We start from the raw sequence: 11,228 nt of genomic DNA on the forward strand, positions 1-11,228 counted from the left end.
CCCTCAATTTAAATTCTATGAATTTTTCTAGTACCTCATTTTTCTTTTTCAAGGGATATAACCACGTGTATTTGCTATAATCGTCTATGAAAACAACATAATACAAAAAACCAGAATTTGATACCAAGGGTGCAGGTCCCCACAAATCGGAATGCACAGTTTCAAGAGGTTGTTTGGTTTTGTTGTTAGTGTCATTGAACGGAAGCTTATGAGATTTTGAGATTCTACAGGAATCACAAACATGTTGTTTCGAAAAATGAGAAAATGGAAGACCATGATTTTCAATAACACGTTGCAAAGTTTTAAACTGTGGATGGCCTAGTCGTGAGTGCCACACATTTGAAGTCGTCCTCTCCCCAACCAGAGCTTCTGGTTGGTGTGTCTCAGGCTCCAAACAATATAAGCCATCTCTAATTGTTCCCCTGAGTATGATGTGGCCTGTTTTCTTGTCCTTCACAAGACAATAAGATGGATGAAATTCCACGAATACATCATTATCTACAGTCAGTTTATGAACTGATAGTAAATTTTTCTTAATTTCTGGAACATGTAAAACATCTTTGAGAAAAAGATTTTTATCAAAAGTTGAAATTTTAGAAGACCCTATTGAAAGAATTTTCAAACATGTGCCATTACCTATTTGGAGTTGCTCATTTCCTTGATAGATGGCTGCATTTGACGCCAAGTTTGAGTTTGCAGTCACATGGTGAGTTGCTCCACTGTCTGGAAACCCGGTTGCACTTTCAAAGCTATTTGCGACGTATGCTTGAGGGGCATTTTGATGTCCTTCTCTTGAGATCTGTAGTCTTGTAAATTCTTGGCATTCAGGAGCTATGTGGCCAAATTGAGCACAGATTTGACATCTTGGCTGGAAGCGATTGTTTCTGCCTCTTCCCCTTCCTCTGCTCTGGTTGTACCCTTTTGTGTGAGAGTTATCCCTTCATTGAGCTTGATTTGAGGATGAACCAGCTTGTATCTGACTCGTATTTGCCATAGGAGGGAAGAAATTTGCCTTTGCCTTTTCTTGATACGCCAAGTAGACTTCATGCCCTTTGAGGTTAGTTACAATATCCTCGAATTTCAGGTGATCAAGATTAGCATTAAAACATAGGGCCAACTGACTGTATTCGGTCCCCAATCCTCTCAAGAAAGTGTAATTTTTGTATCATCATCTATTTTAGCTCCAGCTGAGTCCAAAGATTCTACTATGAATCGAAAATGCTTGACATATTCATCTATAGTCATCGTACCTTTAGCTATTGTATGAAACTGTCGGTGCAAATCCATAACTCCAGTAGATTCCAAGCTTCCTTGATGAAGAGGAGTTTTACTCGCCACCCGAGCCACGTCAGCAAAGCGCCCGCCAATAGGAATATTAATAAGAATAGTCTAGTAAGAAATGAACACGTACCCTATACTCATTAAGAGACTTAGAAAATAGGATTAAATATAGGAAAAGATAGTCGGTTAGGATTCAAGATAGACAGGAAAACAGATAGACAGTTAGGATTCAAGATAGACAGGAAAACAGATAGACGGTTAGGATTTAAAATGATATAGCCGTTATGACTTATTATAATGGCTAGGATTGTTAGTAATGTACATATAGTATCACATTAAGCTACTATAAGTAAGAACCAACATGTCCATTTTTAAAGTACGGAATATAACGATCCTAACGGCCTCGGTCTTTCTCTTCTTGCGATCTCTTCCCTCTCTTATTCCTCTGTTCTTTTCTTCCTTTCTTCTTTCTTGGCACCCGAGGCACAGGCATTCTCAACATGGTATCAGAGCCTTCGATCGTCAAAGCTGGAGAAGGTCTTATGGGAGCACTCGGCGCACCATCACTCTCTACTGCCACCGCTGGACAAGTCCCGGTAGTCATTCCGCCAGGAACCCCGGTTCTAGTCAGACTCAACGACGACAACTATCCAGTCTGGAAAAGCTCAATCCTGCCGATTTTGAACGGGTACGAGCTATTTACTTTCATTCAAGATTTCTATAATTTCGGATGGAATAATTGTGGAAAACCCCGAATACAAATTATGGTGGAGAAATGATCAGAAAGTTCTGGGATTTCTCCACTCTACCTTATCAGAATCGGTCATTCCTTGCATGAGTAAAACTCCTCTTCGTCAATCATAATCATCACTGAGATACGCACCCATTATCAGCAATCATGATTCCTATCCAAGAAAAATCACCATGGCTGTTCAGGACACTTCACCTCCTTATCCAAGAGAGTCTCCATACCTGTCAATGGCAATCATGCAGGTCATCATGTCCATGAATGATGGTTGTCATTTTAGCAGTATTTATTTTCAATAGTTCTCATCATATTGATAACAACGATCATTTCTCATTCTCTTGGTTGAGAATAGTGGTTGTTTTCAATGTCATAATTACCTTCCCCATCAAAAACCGTTGTTGTCACCTTGAAAGATTTCATCGTCCTAATTGATGATAGTCATCATCCATATCCACAACAGTCACTGTCCTCCTTGTTGATAATTGCCATCCGATCAATGAAAACTTTCAAGGTCAACAACAACACCTAAATTTTTTACCATCATCTTTCATTGACAACGCCTTTATGTGTGGTCCTCATAATGACTATCCTGATCACAGTAAGATATTTCAATTGTATAGTAAAATAAACCTTATTATATATGTTTGACAACATCATTAATGCATTTTTTCAAAAAAATCCTCATGCATCTGTGCCCTGTTCTTGTATACTTTTAGTCACAAGGGTGTATATATTTTTATTGTGGGTGTGATATGGCAGAAGAATTGGTGTGAGGATGTTTACATAAGTCATACTATACCCTGATTGGATTCCAATCATGAGTCAGCACTGATCATGATCATACCTTGCTTAGGGTAAGACTTCTAGTACACTCGAACTACAGTCATGCTCTGATCAGAGGTGATCCCTGATCCAAATGGGACTCTAAAAATGTTAAAGTTTATAGTTAGAGTACCAACATAGTTATACTTTTCTGAGATTGGATCTATAAATTTCATGTCCCATCTTTCTTATGATGTCTTGGCTTACGTGGATACTTACATGTCTTTGGTAAGTAATATTCAGATTGTAGTTTTTTGAACACATGCTTAAAGACATGTGATATTTGCATTATGTTCTGATCATATTTCATTAATTTGGATGATCTTTTGATGAACTTTAACATAAGCACCACACATTCATTATAAAACAGGTTCTACATATGAACTGTAAAAGAAATGTGGAATGTGTAATTGATAAGCCAACTAATAACATGTAGTGTTAATAGGTTAATATCCAGATATGGGCATGTTTATTCACATTAAATTGGCTATATATACATGTTATCAAGCCAAAACTAATTAAATCAATTTTTAGATTTTTTTTGAAATTTAAACTATTTTTATGAATTTCTCGAATGTATATCTTGAAAGAAAATAATGGTTTCAGTCATGATAGGGATTTTCTGAATTTGTTTACATTATGTTCATGAAGACATGAATTTTACGGGTTTATATTTATTTTTTATTAATTATTTTAAATTGTTAGGTTTTATTTTTCCATGTCATTGTTTGATTCATCGAACGGATACCAACAAGACTTATTGTAAATGATTGAAAACATAGAAGTGGGAATGCTGATCTGCATCAGAAAGATGCCATAATCCCAGTTCAACAAAGAGATGTAAGGTTAATCTTTTGCCTTCAATTGAGTATTCTTTAATATTTTCACTTAGGTAGATCATATCTACTTCATCATCACTATCCAAAATTATTCCCATATACAAAATGAATCATCTACGCCATCATGATCCTGTCACATGTTTCCTCTTTATTCACCTAATTTCTTACTTATTCCCTACATCTACCACCTTCATCTCTCTGTCTCATTCCATCATCCTTGTCACTTCTCATATTCGATTTCTCTTATCCTATAATACATCCTAATTTAAATATTAATCCCTACTAGAAACATTTATTCTTATTATTTCCCATTATTCATCATATTTTCTCGGCATTATCTTCCCATGTCTTCCTTTATGCTACTCTCTCGTTTTCAATCCCTTTATTTACGTCCCATTATCAGTCACTTGGTAATAAATCCTTATGTATTGGTTCATAGATTTCATCCATTCAACTCAAATTCATTACGACAGAATTTTACCTTAATTTTGACTTCATCACCAACCATATATATTTCCATCATCAATGACTATCATCATTGTAATTATATATGTTAATTATAGAATAAATTTGTAAATAAACCGAATTAAAATATATTCGAAAGAAATTCTAATACATTTTTAATAAAAAAATAAATCCTCATGTGGCCGGGATCCTGTCTTAGCAGACAAGCAGCAGTAAAGTTACATATGTTTTTTATGAATGTGATAGGTGAGATTAATGAGTGCGAGGATCTTCACACAAATTCATGTTATTTACACTAAACCCTTTTGTAATAGGTAAAATAGGTTCTGTAACTTTATCCCAGTCAATTATGTCAGTCAAAAAGATACTACGCTGTACTTCGGCACAATAGAGTTAGTTGCTTCTAATCCAACTTCCGAAGTTTTGCTTAAGAAGGTATTTCAGCTTCAACATCCTCAGCTTATCCACCTAGGCTGCTATATCTATAGCCTGGATATTGTTCCCAACAACGTAAGTCATCAGTGTGCACTGGGAGCTTTCTCTCCAGTGGGTTCTCCTTATTGTCTCATTTTTAATACAAATTCCATCCAATCACTTGAACTTTCTTCCTGCCCCATGTTCTGCCCTCTTACCCCCAGGAAAATCATGAATATGATCATATATGTAGATCTTTCAACTACAGAACTTCAATCTCGTCAAAGTTGAACTTAACTATTTATCATCCAAAAGTAATCCAATAACGAATATTATTTCAGCTGAATAAATCACAACAAAACATCATTCAACTCGCTTATCATAATATATTTCAACATACCTTCTCCACCTATGCATTTACAGATATGGCCTGGATATTATTCCCACCCACGTAAGTCATCGGTAAACGTTGGGAAATTCAATCCAATCGTTTTAACTTTAATCGTGCTCTGTATTCTTCCCTTCAACTCTCGACGAAGTCATGTCGTACATCGTTCAACCACGGCAGTTAAATCTCGTCAAAATTAAGCCTTAATTATTTATTATCAAAAAGCAACAAAAGACGGAATACGATTTCAGGTGAATGAATCACGGAGAAGCATCTTTACACTCGATTATCATAATCTCCACTGAGATAATCGATCTCTCTATATCGATGAATTATTATATTAAAAAACTGAAAACTGTTTTTGAAGTCAAACATTGAAACTCTATACTGTAAACATGCGTCCAAGCGCGTCCTTATTGAATGCGTAAAAATGCATATTGGAACATCTCCAGAACTTGAGCTTATTTCTTGATCAAACGTATCCGAGCTCTCCAATGAGAGCCCCTAGGAGCAGCAGCGATCGCAGATTTTACCCGGTAGCGGAAGAGAACCAATCAATGGGGGATAACGCCAGAGGCAACAACGAGCACAACAACTTTTGTTGGTACGCAGCACAGTCTTGGCGCAGCAACCAGCACAATCTGTCCCCTTGATATTGCAGCAAGTATTACAAATCTTGGCTGTTTTATCCTTCACGCAAACTGCAAAACCCTTCAAAGCTTAGAAAAAAAACAGATAATGAGCGAATCAAGCATATGAGTGAGTATTCGTTTACCTGCGCCTTCTACAACCGCGTTGAGAGTAATTAAGAGGCCCAATATCAGTACCAAGACCACGCCCTTGCCTTTGGAATTCATCTCAGCTCTCCCTCTATTTCTCTCCCTCAATCTTGTCCTTCCTCTCTCTACCAACGTTAACGAATGGTTCTAACAGGGTTATAATTTATACTACGTTTCGCCGGGAGACTTCAACATCAGCACGGCGGCTAAGACTTTATACACCTCAGCGATTACATAAGAGTTTAGTTAGAACACAATAATATGTAAGCACTTTGACTCCACAATAACCCATGCGGAGAGAAGCAGGCAATATCTATATGGTAGTCTTAATGCCAGCCCCAGAGCTAAAAACTATTTGAAATTCATACTCCCTGTTCGGTGTATCAAGAATTAATGCAGATCTCTCGTCTATATTTCTATGAGCTGGAAGTGCTTCTCCCCCCCCCCCCCCCCCCCCCTTGTTTTAATATATGTTTAGCATCTGGGTACGCCTTTTTATTTTATTTTATTTTCGGTGCGCCTTATCCGATCGTCTTAACCATTATAGAAAACATATAGTAAAGCGAGACAAGTTTTGGTTGGCAACTCGCAATCTAATTTATGAAAAGCAATTTACTTCTCGCTGCGATGGCGGCTTATGGATCAGGACCACGTCGATGGATTATAAAAATAGAATAGATCATACGTCTCCTAGATCTTCAATTGGAATATGTATGTTTTTACTTATTAGCGAAAACGATTCCCTCTAGGCTGGTTTCGTATGAGAATTCCGTAGGGAATATCCACTTGTAAACGGTTCATAGTTAGCCAAAAGAGTCTTAAAGGGTGGAATTTAGGATCCTAGACGATGTTAAATGTAAATTTTCTGTGATGTGCGTAGTGTACACTAAATTTACGCACAGAACAGGATGAAGCAGGGGAGATTGAAAACAGAATCTTTGTTACCAGATGCAGGCTATCTCTCAGTTTAGCCAGCAGCTGATTCGTACGCTTTCCTGGGTGTTCCTATTAAAACTCCTGTTACAAAACTTCTAGTTTGGCAGTAAAAAACACAACTAATCGAAATGCCTAGCCCTCACCTAATCTAGTCACACAGAGATTTTAAGTATTTAGTATCAAACCTTTGGTCACTTATGCTGATCTATCATTTGTTACCAATCAAGACTGACAGTCAGTCTATTAGTGCGGATCGCCGATAAACTGCTTGAATTGTCAGTTTGAAGTGGAAATTTTGATCGATGGGAGGCTTTTCCTGATTGATGAACTAGACTTAATAGTCAACTTCTATATAGGTGTACAACATCACTGATGCTCGTTTTCACTTGGATCGATCTACCGTTTGATATTTTATCATTTTCATCCAAATGTGCTTATGATGTGAAGTTTAATCATTTAAATAATAAACGAAAACAGAAGGCAAATCCAGATATATTATAATTCACAACTTGTTGTTGAATTGGAAATACTTGATCAATATTCTTCACCCGGACGAATGCGAATGTGTCAAAACAACTTACAAGTGTAAATGATAGCCCAAAATGCCCGTGCCTTAAGGTATCATCTCTCCCTATAGCACTTTCCCTTGTCTATCTCTTTCAATGAATGCTACACAAAAATGGAAAATGGGGGCATTGGGGATGGCATTATGGATCTGCCTTCTAATATATTCACAAGTAGTTATTAAAGTATACTCTTCAATGATTATTGATGAGCCCTTTGCTTGGCTGAGAAGCCATCTCAAGCCTTGAAGCCAATTTCAGCATTTAGGGGCATTCCGTCTTCTGATAAGTATCACCACCGTTGACCCTTTAAGTGATAAAGACCAAAACATTCCTCCGTATTTGCAGGTTAATACTTTATTGTTATCCCAATTACGTTCACCTGCTAGACATCAACCCAACTTGTGACAGAAAAGACAACACAAAGCCAAATCACGTGTCATGGTTGCAACTTCTTCTATATATTACAAATATCATTCAGCCTCTGGCTCCAGGCGGCTGCTAATTTGCAACGATAACTTCGAATTATAGACTTTTATATTTGTAAATGTTGCAAGTGGAGGCTAGTTAATATTCCCACTATGATTTTTTTCATCTCTTATGAGGTATGTGCTATGTCCCTCTACCTGACGTCGTTTCGAAACGAAATCGACGAAAAGATCTAAGATCTTAAGCTTAATACAAAATAAGAAACTTAAACATGTTATAGTTCCTCAATGTCCTCTTATCTGACAATTTATATGTTAAAGCGAGGCGGCTAAATGTACGCTTTATATCTCAATTTCTTACTTTATCTTTTTATATGAATCTCTGTAGCTCTATCTTTCTTTTCGTGTATCGGTCCTATCGGTGTGTGTATTTCTAACTAAATATAGTCTCACTTATCTACTTTTTCTTTATCGCTCTAGATTTCTCTGGTCTATCTTTGTCTCCACCTTTATCTGTCTGACTGTTCTTATCACTGTCTATCTGTATGTCTGTATTGAACCATTTAATATATAGCTCCTCGCTTTCCAATTTATCTCTCGTTATCGCTATATTTCTATCTTTATCGCAACGTTTTAGTATCTTCAGCTCCATCTCAATATCTAAATGTTTATCTCTGTCTATATGTTCTCTGTATCTTTAAACCTACATTTGGTTTTTATTTATCAGTCTTTATCTCTCTGTTGTCTCTCTGTATCTGTAAGTCTCTCTCTTTCTCTCACAGTATTCTTTCTCTCGCGATATAATGTTGCCCATCTCAATCTTACTTCTCTATCTCTATTCCGTTCTCTATCTACCTCGGTGTTTCTCCTCTCGATATATAAATTTCTCTTATCTCAATCTTACTCGTCTATCTATATCTCCTTCTCTATCTATCTCGGTGTTTCTCCTCTCTACCCTTTTCGCTACGTTTCTCTATCTCTCACTGATTCTCTTCATCTCCATCTTTATCTCTGTCTATCTTTATTTCTGTAGAGAATCCTCTCTACAATTCTTTCTCTCTATCTCATCTGTGTATCACCATCTGAAACTCGCCTCTCTCTCTCTAGGACGGTCTTTTGTGATTATCTGAGGTCTGCTCCGGAATGCAAAATGAAAGAAAATAAACCTCACCAAGGACGTCATGGGTGGACGAATTGGAGGACGCTTCAGTAGAAGACGTATCATGATTTATTTAGTCAACAAACACAGGCATTCAAATCACAGAGCTTCTGCACAGCCTTCAATGTGGGGAAACTTAGAAAACACGTTCTTAACTGAGCTTATTCCTCCAACAAACGCATCAAAGGAAATGCGTCCGTCATTCAGCGTGTTCATTTACAGCAGAGGAAGCACTGTGGCAGGCCATTGACTGCTGCCCAGCGGCAACATTTGGCGCAGTACTTTGCCCCAGGAGGTGCTAAGTTCTGTTGGCAGCAAGCGGTGCATTTTGTAATCTCTACCCGGCAGCAGTAAAGACATTGTCTGCCTGTCAGGGGCCATTGCTTCACGCACACCGCTAAACAAAACGTTGCAAAAATTTGGGTCAGAAGAAAAGAGAAGGGATGAGCTTACAGACATTAAAAGTGTCGAGAAAACAAGATCGATGTGTAAGTTACTATTTTTATTGTATGTTCTTTGTCATTATGAGCGAAAGTTCAAGCACCTGCCGCGCCTTCGGCAACCGTAGAGAACGTCGCCAGCATTGCAACAAACAGCGCCACAGTCATGCCCATGAGGCCATGACCTTGGGATTCATCTCTCTCTCTCTCTCTCTCTCTCTCTCTCTCTCTCTCTCTCTCCCTCTCTCTCTCTCTCCCTTTCTCTCTCTGTCTCTGTTCTCTCTGTGAATGAACGAACGGAGGGGGGGATTGAGGAATTTATAGAAAAATTATCCGGGTCGAATACAGCAACAACGAAGTGGGAAGTGGCATAAGAATCCATTATTAATGAGCCCTTAGCTTGGCTGAGAAGCCATATCTTCCCTTGACGCGAATAATATTATATGGGAATCCTAACTGTAGATAAGTATCTCCGCATTGGATCCTTCTAGAGATTAATACCTCACATTTCTTGCTCTTGTCAGATTAATATCTTATTGTCATCTTTATATATTTTATAATGATTGACTATAAAACTAATTTGACAAAGAAAAAAAGAGAGACGAAGATTAATCACGTATCATGGGTGCAACATGCATAAATTTTGGAATACCATCCAGTCTCTGACCCAGAACGGCTTCTATGATCTGACCATATGAAATAAAAAGTGAAATATGCTAAATATTTTTCCATTGCTCTAGGTATTACAAATCGAGCCTAGATGCATATTCAAATCTCTCCTTGATGTTGATTATACTACTATTAAATTAGAATGCATCGAAGTTTCGTTCACCAGCCCCTTCTACATCCGAGGTGAAAGAAATCAAGAGGCCCGAAATCAGTACCAACACCACCCCCTTGCCTTTGGAATTCATCTCAGCTCTCCCTCTATTTGTCTCCCTCTATATTGCTCTTCCTCTTTCTACAACGTTAACAAATACTCTAATCAGGGTTATATTTCATACTACATTTCGCCGGGAGACTTCAACATCCGGAGGGCGGCTAAGACTTAATACAGCTCAGGGATAACGAGAAAGTGGAGTCAGAACACATTAATATGTTAGCGCGTTGACTCCGCAACAACCCATTCGGAGAGAAGCAGGCAATATCCAGATGCTAGCCTAATGCCCGCCCAAAAGCTAAAAAGCATTTAAAATTCATAATCCCTGTTAGGTGTTTAACGAATTAATACAGATATATCATCTATATTCTATGATCCGAATGTGTTCCGGCCCCATTGTTTTAATGCATGTTTGGCATCTGGGTGCGCCTTATCCTATTGTCTTAAACATTAGAGATAGCATCATCTAAAACCAGAAAAGTTCGGGTTGAGAACTTGCAATCTAATATATGGAAACGATTTGACTTGTCGCTGGGATGGTGGCTAATGGAGCAGGACAACGTCGAAGGATTATAAAAAGAGAATAGATCATGCCTCTCCTAGATCTTCAATTAGATTATGCATTTTTTTTACTTATTAACGAAAAAGATTCTCTCTAGGCTAGATTCGTATGAGAATTCCGTATGAAAGGCAAATCCAAATATTTTATAATTCATAACATACTGTTGTGTTGGAGATACTTGATCAATATTGGTCACCAGAATGGATGCTAATGGATTAAAAGAATCGGACCTTGCTCGAGAAAGAGATAAGTGAAGAGACTCGATCTCGCCTAAAGAGATTCAAGAAGAAGAAGAAGAGGAAGAAGAGCGAAGAGAGAAAAAGACCGGACACAGAAATACCCTTTAAGATCGTTGTATTTCCCACAAAAATGTTTAACCAGGTTGGTGAATTTATACTTTTGAAGTAGTTACACATAGTTGCCATTATAATCGTAGCTGTTATAACAATAAGTCAGCTATTTAAACTTCTGCCATTATAATCATAGCCGTAATAATTGTTATAACGGCCACTGTTGATCTAATC

At 37.7% G+C, this 11,228-nt stretch overlaps 2 long non-coding RNA genes across 2 annotated transcripts; both read right to left on the reverse strand.

The window, feature by feature from the left end:
• Positions 1-5,342: 5,342 nt before the first annotated feature.
• LOC144708002 (uncharacterized) lies at positions 5,343-6,149 on the reverse strand. Its single transcript, XR_013582615.1, has 2 exons — positions 5,733-6,149; positions 5,343-5,658 (listed from the first exon to the last, which is right to left on the reverse strand). It is a non-coding gene; the product is annotated as an uncharacterized LOC144708002 (long non-coding RNA).
• A 2,670-nt stretch (positions 6,150-8,819) lies between these two features.
• LOC144707669 (uncharacterized) lies at positions 8,820-9,812 on the reverse strand. Its single transcript, XR_013582502.1, has 2 exons — positions 9,367-9,812; positions 8,820-9,219 (listed from the first exon to the last, which is right to left on the reverse strand). It is a non-coding gene; the product is annotated as an uncharacterized LOC144707669 (long non-coding RNA).
• Between the last annotated feature and the right edge of the window lie 1,416 nt (positions 9,813-11,228).

This window comes from Wolffia australiana, chromosome 9 (assembly GCF_029677425.1).
Source record: "Wolffia australiana isolate 7733 chromosome 9, ASM2967742v1".
In the NCBI taxonomy this organism is placed as follows: domain Eukaryota; kingdom Viridiplantae; phylum Streptophyta; class Magnoliopsida; order Alismatales; family Araceae; genus Wolffia; species Wolffia australiana.